The 10642-nt window shown below is 39.6% G+C and overlaps 1 non-coding gene across 1 annotated transcript; it reads left to right on the forward strand.

Moving 5' to 3' along the window:
* The first annotated feature begins 6092 nt into the window (after positions 1–6092).
* Trnaq-cug lies at positions 6093–6165 on the forward strand. The gene has a single exon. It is a non-coding gene; the product is annotated as a tRNA-Gln (tRNA).
* Positions 6166–10642: the final 4477 nt, after the last annotated feature.

Raw genomic sequence — 10642 nt, forward strand, 5'->3', positions numbered from 1 at the left:
TCTTTCGCCACAACTTTCTCTCACTCTTTCTTCTGTAGGCCTGCTCGCTTAGCCAGTGGGGTGGTGTCACTTGAAGGCTAAAACAATGCGAAGTGCATTGTGACCAGCGATGTGTAGCAACATCTGATAGCCTGGTCGATCACGGTGATATATATATATATACATACATATATATATATATATATATATACATATCTTTCTACCTATTTATCCATCAATCTATATATCTACCCATCTATCTACCTGCCTACATATCTATTTATCTGTCTAGCTACGTCTGTCTATCTATCTGTTTTCATATAATATATATATATATATATATATATATATACGAATGTATGCATACATATGTGCACACTCACATTCATTAATTATCATTTTGACATTTATTTTTTTCATGCTTGCTTGATTCAGACAGGATTTGTTGAGCCAAATTTTTAGAGGCTGAGATATTTTGTACCCTGCCAAGCATACAGAGTTCACTTTCTGCTGATCCCTTTCACACATGCATCACATCTTTTAACCCTTTTGGTTTTCCCCTTACCCTTACCCTGTTGCACACTTCCCCTTACCAGTCCACCTTCATTTACTCTTTTACTTGCTTCAGTCATTTGACTGCGGCCATGCTGGAGCACCGCCTATAATCGAGCAACTCGACCCCGGGACTTATTCTTTTGTAAGCCCAGTACTTATTCTATCGGTCTCTTTTGCCGAACCGCTAAGTAACGGGGACATAAACACACCAGCATCGGTTGTCAAGCAATGCTAGGGGGACAAGCACAGACACACAAACACATATATATATACGTATATATGACGGGCTTCTTTCAGTTTCCATCTACCAAATCCACTCACAAGGCTTTGGTCAGCCCGAGGCTATAGTAGAAGACACTTGCCCAAGGTGCCACGCAGTGGGACTGAACCCGGAACCATGTGGTTGGTAAACAAGCTACTTACCACACAGCCACTCCCTCTATTAGGCTTTAGTATAAGCAACTGCACTGGTCCTTTCCATCCTTGTAATTCTCTCTGCATCCTTCTGACTGTCTCTCCACTCCCTTGACCTATCTATTGAAGGTTGCAACTTAAGCAAGATGTAGGTTGTGGTATGACCGGTGCTCATTTCTTAGTGAGACAAATGCAAAAACGGTTTTTAGTTCTCTGCTTGGTATTTACTGATCTGGAGAAGGCTTTTCGCAGGGTATCACAGTAAGTAGTTTGGTGGCTTCTAAGTAACCTTGATGTATGCGAGCTGGCAGAAACGTTAGCACGTCGGACGAATTGCGTAACCGTATCTCCTCTGCCATTACATTCTGAGTTCAAATTCCGCCGAGGTCGACTTTTCGTTTCATCCTTTCGGGGTCGATTAATTAAGTACCAGTTACGCACTGGGGTCAATGTAATCGACTTAATCCCCTTGTCTGTTCTTGTTTGTCCACTCTGTGTTTAGCCCCTTGTGGGTAGTAAAGAAATAGATACTAGATAGTAGAGAGACGTAGGCAGTGAATTTAGGGAATATGCAAAAATCAGGAATGAAATGAAGCAAGCATGTTCTGCCGGATGCGTAAATTTAGTTTGCTTAGTTGAGAAAGCAAAGATGAGCTGAGAAAAAAACTGAGAACATGACTCAGATGTATGTACAAGATGGAAGCACTCTGTCGGTTACGACGATGAGGGTTCCGGTTGATCCGATCAACGGAACAGCCTGCTCGTGAAATTAACGTGTAAGTGGCTGAGCACTCCACAGACACGTGCACCCTTAACATAGTTCTCAGTGATATTCAGCGTGACACAGAGTGACAAGGCCGGCCCCTTGAAATACAGGTACAACAGAAACAGGAAGTAAGAGTGGAGTGAGAGGAAGTTGAGGCGAAAGAGTACAACAGGGGTCGCCACCACCCCCTGCCGGAGCCTCGTGGAGCTTTAGGTGTTTTCGCTCAATAAACACATACAACGCCCGGTCTGGGAATCGAAACCGCGATCCTCCAACCGCGAGTCCGCTGCCCTAAACACTGGGCCATTGCACCTCCACATATGTACAAGATACATGGTATAGATATGTGATGCATGTAGAGGATGATAGGTGGGTAGCATAATGACAGGAGAAGCCTGTTGTGTATGTGTGTGTGTGTATATAAATATATATCACCGTGACCGACCAGGCTATCAGATGTTGCTACACATCGCTGGTCACAATGTGCTTTGCACTGTTTTAGCCTTCAAATGACGCCACCCCGCTGGCTAAGCAAGCAGGCCAACAGAAGAAAGAGTGAGAGAAAGTTGTGGGGAAAGAGTACAGCAGGGATCGCCCCCCCCCCTGCCGGAGCGCTGTGGAGCTTTTAGGTGTTTTCGCTCAATAAACACTCACAACACCCGGTCTGGGAATCGAAACCGCGAGTCCGCTGCCCTAACCACTGGGCCATTGCGCCTCCACATATATATATATATAATATATATATATATATATATATATATATGTATGTATGTATGTGTGTCTTGTGTCTGTGTTTGTCCCCCACCACTGCTTGACAACTGATGTTGGTGTGTTTACCTCTTCATAACTTAGTGGTTTGGCAAAAAGAGACCAATAGAATAAATACTAGGATTCAAAAAAATAAGTCCTAGGGTTGATTTGTTTGATTAAAAACTGTTCAGGGCAGTGCCCCCAGCATGGCCACAGTTAAATGACCGAAACAAGTAAAAAGATTATATATATATATATATATATATATATATATAATATATATATATATGAGTGTGTGTGTGGTAAGGACCTTGCTTCTTAACCACATGGTTCTGGGTTCAGTTCCACAGCATGGCACCTTAGATAAATGTCTTCTACTATAGCATCGGGCTGGCCAAATTCCTTATGAGTGGACTTGATTGATAGAAACTGAAAGAAGCCCCTCATTATATACATATATATATGTATGCATGTGTGTCATGGGTCTGTGTTAGTCCCTCTCCATCACTTGTTTACATCCTCTTAACCTAGCAATTCACCAAAAGGGACTAACAGAATAAGAACAGGGCTTAAATAAAGTACTGATATCGATTCATTTGATGAAAAGTTCTGTGAGGCGGTGCCCCAGCATGGCCACAGTCTAAGACTGAAGCAAATAAATGATAAAAGATATGTATATATAAGAGCTAACACATGAAACTCATGACCTTTGAGTCACTGTTACTTCTACCAAATACTAATAAAAATATATGTATATATAGATATATATATATATGTATATGTAAATACAGATGTACAAACATACGTTTATACCTCTTTTACTTGTTTCAGTCATTTGACTGCGGCCATGCTGGAGCACCGCCTTTAATCGAGCAATTCGACCCTGGGATTTATTCTTTTGTAAGCCCAGTACTTATTCTATCGGTCTCTTTTGCCAAACCGCTAGGTAACGGGGACATAAACACACCAGCATTGGTTGTCAAGCAATGCTAGGGGGACAAACACACACACGCATATATATATACATATATACGACGGGCTTCTTTCAGTTTCCGTCTACCAAATCCACTCACAAGGCTTTGGTCGGCCCGAGGCTATAGTAGAAGACACTTTCCCAAGGTGCCACGCAGTGGGACTGAACCCGGAACCATGTGGTTGGTAAACAAGCTACTTACCACACAACCCCTCCTGTATACATTATATATATATTCAGTGAGGTTTTTTATGCATTAAATCCATTTATGCGTTAAAATCACAAGTAAAAAAAAAATATAAATGCATAAAAGAAATAATTTTGTCTCTAGCATATTTTTCATATATTAACACAATATATACAACAGGGCATTATAAAAGCCAGTTTTGATTTTATATTTCATCTTTTCTGCTTTTCAATGCCATCAATTGTTGGTCGTAATTCAATTAAAAAAAAAATTCATTGGCCCACCCACCACTTGATCCATTATATTTCATCTATGCCCCATGGACATTGTGTAGCCAAAAATATTCATCTCATAATGCTCAAGACTTACTCATACTTAATCGGTAATTCTAGCTGTTTTCACAAGAATACCAATGTCTGCTGCTGTCATAATTTGCTGTTGGCAACATTGGATGAAATGCTTGCCTAAGCACAGGCATGGCTGTGTGGTTTGCAAGCATGTGGTTTTGGGTTCATTCTCTGTATGTAGTGTCTTGGACAAGTGTTGATCATAGCTTTGTGAGGGAAGAAGAGAGAGACAGACAGACAGACAGACAGACAGAGAGTGAGACAGACAGAGAAAGAATGAGACAGACAGAAAGAGAGAGACAGTAAGAGATAGAGAGAGAGAGAGAGAGATAAAGACAGCGAGTGAGAGCTGTCTTGTTACAGAGGAGATACTTGGCTACCCCAGTAGGACAAGGAAGGAGAGAGGGAGAGAGTTAAAGAGAAAGATAGAGTGAGAGAGAGAGTTAAAGAGAAAGATATAGGGAGAGAGTTAAAGAGAAAGATATAGTGAGAGAGTTAAAGAGAAAGATAGAATGAGAGAGAGAGAGAGAGAGTTAAAGAGAAAGATATAGTGAGAGAGTTAAAGAGAAAGATATAGGGAGAGAGTTAAAGAGAAAGATAGAGTGAGAGAGAGAGTTAAAGAGAAAGATATAGGGAGAGAGTTAAAGAGAAAGATATAGTGAGAGAGTTAAAGAGAAAGATATAGGGAGAGAGTTAAAGAGAAAGATAGAATGAGAGAGAGAGAGAGAGTTAAAGAGAAAGATATAGTGAGATAGGGAGAGAGTTAAAGAGAAAGATATAGTGAGAGAGTTAAAGAGAAAGATATAGGGAGAGAGTTAAAGAGAAAGATAGAATGAGAGAGAGAGAGAGAGTTAAAGAGAAAGATATAGTGAGATAGGGAGAGAGTTAAAGAGAAAGATATAGTGAGAGAGTTAAAGAGAAAGATATAGAGAGAGAGTTAAAGAGAAAGATATAGGGAGAGAGTTAAAGAGAAAGATTAGAATGAGAGAGAGAGAGAGAGTTAAAGAGAAGATATAGTGAGATAGGGAGAGAGTTAAAGAGAAAGATTATAGTGAGAGAGTTAAAGAGAAAGATATAGGAGAGAGTTAAAGAGAAAGATAGAGTGAGAGAGAGAGTTAAAGAGAAGATATAGGGAGAGAGTTAAAGAGAAGATATAGGGAGAGAGTTAAAGAAAAGATATAGTGAGAGAGTAAAGAGAAAGATATAGAGAGAGAGTTAAAGAGAAGATATAGGGAGAGAGTTAAAGAGAAAGATATAGTGAGATAGGGAGAGAGTTAAGAGAAATATATAGGGAGAGAGTTAAAGAGAAAGATAGAGTGAGAGAGAGAGTTAAAGAGAAAGATATAGGGAGAGAGTTAAAGAGAAAGATATAGTGAGAGAGTTAAAGAGAAAGATATAGGGAGAGAGTTAAAGAGAAAGATAGAATGAGAGAGAGAGAGAGAGTTAAAGAGAAAGATATAGTGAGATAGGGAGAGAGTTAAAGAGAAAGATATAGTGAGAGAGTTAAAGAGAAAGATATAGGAGAGAGTTAAAGAGAAAGATATAGAGAGAGAGTTAAAGAGAAAGATATAGAGAGAGAGTTAAAGAGAAAGATATAGTGAGATAGGGAGAGAGTTAAAGAGAAAGATATAGTGAGAGAGTTAAAGAGAAAGATATAGAGAGAGAGTTAAAGAGAAAGATATAGTGAGAGAGTTAAAGAGAAAGATATAGGGAGAGAGTTAAAGAGAAAGATATAGGGAGAGAGTTAAAGAGAAAGATAGAATGAGAGAGAGAGAGAGAGAGAGTTAAAGAGAAAGATATAGTGAGATAGGGAGAGAGTTAAAGAGAAAGATATAGTGAGATAGGGAGAGAGTTAAAGAGAAAGATATAGTGTGAGAGAGAGAGAGGTCCTACCCACAGGTGGGGAGAATAAGTAGCACAGATGGGATAGAGAAGATGTTCCATAAGAGTATGAGGAGAGATGCTTAGAGACAGTAAGTGATGGTGAGAGGAATTGGAGGAACCCGCAGTGGGTGCTAGGGGTCGGGGTAGAGATTTGCCAGAATTATGTGTGAGAGGAAGTGGGGATTGGCTATGAAGGATATACCTGTATGGGTTCTATGGTGTAATGGTTACCTGTAAGGATTCTATGGTGTAATGGTTAGCACTCTGGACTCTGAATCCAGCGATCCGAGTTCAAGTCTCGGTAGAACCTGATACATTTTAAGGCGGCGAGCTGGCAGAATCGTTAGCACGCCAGGCGAAATGCGTAGCCGTATTTCGTCTGCCGTTACGTTCTGAGTTCAAATTCCGCCAAGGTCAACTTTGCCTTTCATCCTCTCGGGGTCGATAAATAAAGTACCAGTTTCGCACTGGGTCGATGTAATCGACTTAATCCCTTTGTCTGCCCTTGTTTGTCCCCTCTATGTTTAGCCCCTTGAGGGCAGTAAAGAAATATATACCTGTATGTATGGATGGTCATGGGAGGAACAGAGTGTATTGAGACAGATTATCTACAGCTGGATGCCCCGCCGTATCATCAACCCTCACCTATTTCTAAGCAAGGTAACATTTCCTCATGTTCAGATATGTTTACAGTCTATTGGAAATGAATGCGGTGCTCCAGCATGGCCACAGTCATATGACTGAAACAAGTAAAAGAGTATTGTAATAAATTTTTGCACAATAAAAATTTACCAAGTATAGTGTGGTAAGTAGCTTGCTTACAAACCACATGGTTCCGGGTTCAGTCCCACTGCGTGGCACCTTGGGCAAGTGTCTTCTACTATAGCCTCTGGCTGACCAAAGCCTTGTGAGTGGATTTGGTAGACGGAAACTGAAAAGAAGCCCGTCGTATATATGTATATATATATATGTATGTGTGTGTTTGTGTGTCTGTGTTTGTCCCGCTAGTATTGCTTGACAACCGATGCTGGTGTGTTAATGTCCCCGTCACTTAGCGGTTCGGCAAAAGAGACCGATAGAATAAGTACTAGGCTTACAAAGAATAAGTCCCGGGGTCGAGTTGCTCGATTAAAGGTGGTGCTCCAGCATGGCCGCAGTCAAATGACTGAAACAAGTAAAAGAGTACTATAAAAATTACCAAATAAAAAGGGTGTTACTTCTGCCACACCCTTTATATGGTATTGACCAGACTCAGATGTTACACAATTCCAATTACAATGTGCTTCCTTGCAGTGTTGTGCCTTTCAAATGATGCCACCCCACAGGATAGGTGAGCCTGTGGCATATAAGTGAGTGAGGTTACATCCCCACTAAACAGGTAACTCATAGCTAAATGGACTGAAGCCACAGGAAATGATGTGTTTTGCTCAAGAACACAATGCACTGCCCAGTTCAGGAATTGAAACCACAAATACACAAGTGCAACACCCTAAACACAAGGCCACACACACTTCCACATATATATGATAAATGATGATATATATGATAAATGATGATGATTTGTGTATCTCTCTCTATATGTGTATTTAATGAGGTAGTTTTTGTGAAGCATTGTGAGGTATAACAATTCCTTACACAACCTTCTTTAGCATATATGAAATTGTATATATATATATATATATAATTTTTACTTGTTTCAGTCATTTGACTGCAGCCATGCTGGAGCACTGCCTTTAGTCGAACACACATACATATATATATATATATATGATGGGCTTCTTTCAGTTTCCGTTTACCAAATCCACTCACAAGGCTTTGGTCGACCCAAGGCTATAGTAGAAGACACTTGCCCAAGGTGCCACGCAGTGGGACTGAACCCAGAACCATGTGGTTGGTAAGCAAGCTACTTACCACACAGCCACTCCTGTGCCTATATATATATTTCTTTACTGCCCACAAGGGGCTAAACACAGAGGGGACAAACAAGGACAGACGAAGGGATTGAGTCGATTATATCGACCCCAGTGCAAAACTGGTACTTTATTTATCAACCCCGAAAGGATGAAAGGCAAAGTTGACCTCGACGGAATTTGAACTCAGAACGTAACGACAGACAAAATACCGCTAAGCATTTCGGCCGATGCGCTAACGATTCTGCCAGCTCGCCTATATATATATATATATTTGTATGTATGTATACATACATACATACATACACACACTTAAAAGGTTGCTGGTCAGGGAGTGACCTTTGGTTTCACACAGATAAAGTTCTTGATGTAGGAGACTTGTCATACATGTTGATCAGAGGCACATAACCTCTCTATAACTGCAAATTCAATGGTCACTCTCTGACCAGCTATAACCAGCAACCTTTCAAGTATTACTGCTCTAAAGTTTTAGAGAGTACTACTTTACAGATTTATCAACTATTGACTGATCATCATCATCGTTTAGCGTCCGCTTTCCATGCTAGCATGGGTTGGACGGTTCAACTGGGTTCTGGGAAGCCAGTAGGCTGCGCCAGGCCCAGTCTGATCTGGCAATGTTTCTACGGCTGGATGCCCTTCCTAACGCCAACCACTCCGTGAGTGTAGTGGGTGCTTTTTACGTGCCAGACGAGTCTGGCAAACGGCCACGATCGGATGGTACTTTTTATGTGCCACCGGCACAGGGGCCAAGCGAGGCTGGCAAGGCCACGAACGGATGGTGCTTTTCACGTGCCACCGGCACGGGGGCCAGGCGATGCTGGCAACGGCCACAAACGGATGGTGCCTTTTACGTACCACCGGCACGAGGCCAGTTGGGGCGGCGCTGGCAATGGCCACGAACGGATGGTGCTTTTTACGTGCCACCGGCACGAGGCCAGTCGGGGCGACGCTGGCAAGGGCCACGTTCGGATGGTTCTCTTACGTGCCACCGGCACTGGTAACTCAGCTGCAATTTCCATTGATCGATTTCGATTCTGATTTCTATATATATAAATATGCTGGTTGGCATTAGGAAGGGCATCCAGCCGTAGAAACATTGCCAGGTGCAGCCTTCTGGCTTCCCAGACCCCAGTTGAACCGTCCAACCCATGCTAGCATGGAAAGTGGACGCTAAATGATGATGATAATACTTAATAATAATTAAACATTAATTTTATATATATACACACACACATACATGCATACACAGAGTTAGAGAGGGAGACTTGCATGTGTATGTATATATTTTGTCATATTTTGATTGTGATATTGCCGACTCCTTCAATTCTGTTCCATTTTATATCATGTTGCCCTATGTGACTGTTGAGGCATTTTAGTAATGATATGGCTGGAGTGAGACAAATTAAGATGTACTATATTTGTATATATCTAAGTTTTATATATACACACACACATACATGTACACTTTTTTTGTCTGACTAAATTTGTGTTCTATGTCTCATGTACATACATACACATACTATATATATATATATATAATGTATGTATATATATATATATGTATGTATATATATGTGTATATATATATGCATGTATATATATATATATATGCATGTATGTATGTATATGTATGTATGTATATATATGTATGTATGTATATATATATATGTATGTATATATATATATGTATGTATGTGTATGTATGTATATATATATATGTATGTATATGTATGTATATATATATATGTATGTATATATATATGTATATATATGTATGTATGTATATATATGTATGTATGAATGTATATGCATACTGGAGAGAGAGGAGAAAGAAAGGGTGAAATACTAGTGGTGGACTGTGAGAACTAAAATCTGTTCACTAAATTTCTTGAAATGGAGGTATTTTTTCAGCAGAAATCTATTGGCATTTAAATAATGTTTAACTTAGAAACACGCGCGCACAGGCACACACACAGACACATATATGAAATTTTGAACGTGCAGTATCTTATTTCGAAATCAATGCGTTCGTTTGTCTATGTACATAATAGAATAAGTTGGTTAACACAGGTTAGATGCAGTATTTTCTCTACATTCTGACATTGTGAAAATATACTTTCTAACTACATCAAAAGGAGGGCCTGCAAAAGAAATTAATGTTATTTTGAGGAACGTTGTCGAAGCGATTCCAAAGATGCAGTCTTCGGCGATGTGACTGTTGCTGATAAGAACAAATCTTAAATTTGAACTTATGCTAGTTTTAGGTATTCACTGAAAGAAAGAAAAACTTATGTGAAAATTAAAACAATTTATACGAAGAAAATCAATCGAAATAGTACTTGTACTTATATTTAACAAACTAATTGCAAACTGCAGAAAACGTCTTTGAAATATATATTTAATATATAAACACTTTTTTTTTTAGTTAAGAAACAAATATTTATTTATCTGTTTATTTCTTCGTAATTAAAATGATAGGAAAGTGGAGAAAAAACTCATTGAAACTCTGTAAAACATCGGTGTAATGAAATCACATTGTTAATAGATACATCACGTATTTGTCTTCCAAGTGATTATTAATGGCATTAAATAGCATCGATTTGTCGAAGCAACTGTAAAAACGCTTTGTAACATGAACTGATGACATATGAAGTCGTAAAGATGTAGTAATATGATGTGATGGATTTAAAAATGGTAAAATTTGGCGGGGAATCAAGGCGGTAGCCATCCAATTATCGCGGGAAATACGAGTTTGGAGATACAACAAACGTGACCGGGACTCGTGATCTACTTTTGAAACATATCTACTGTTGTTTTCTTTCCCTTCCCTCCCTTTAAAAAACGTGGAACCGACAA

This window comes from Octopus sinensis, linkage group LG21 (assembly GCF_006345805.1).
Source record: "Octopus sinensis linkage group LG21, ASM634580v1, whole genome shotgun sequence".
NCBI lineage: Eukaryota > Metazoa > Mollusca > Cephalopoda > Octopoda > Octopodidae > Octopus > Octopus sinensis.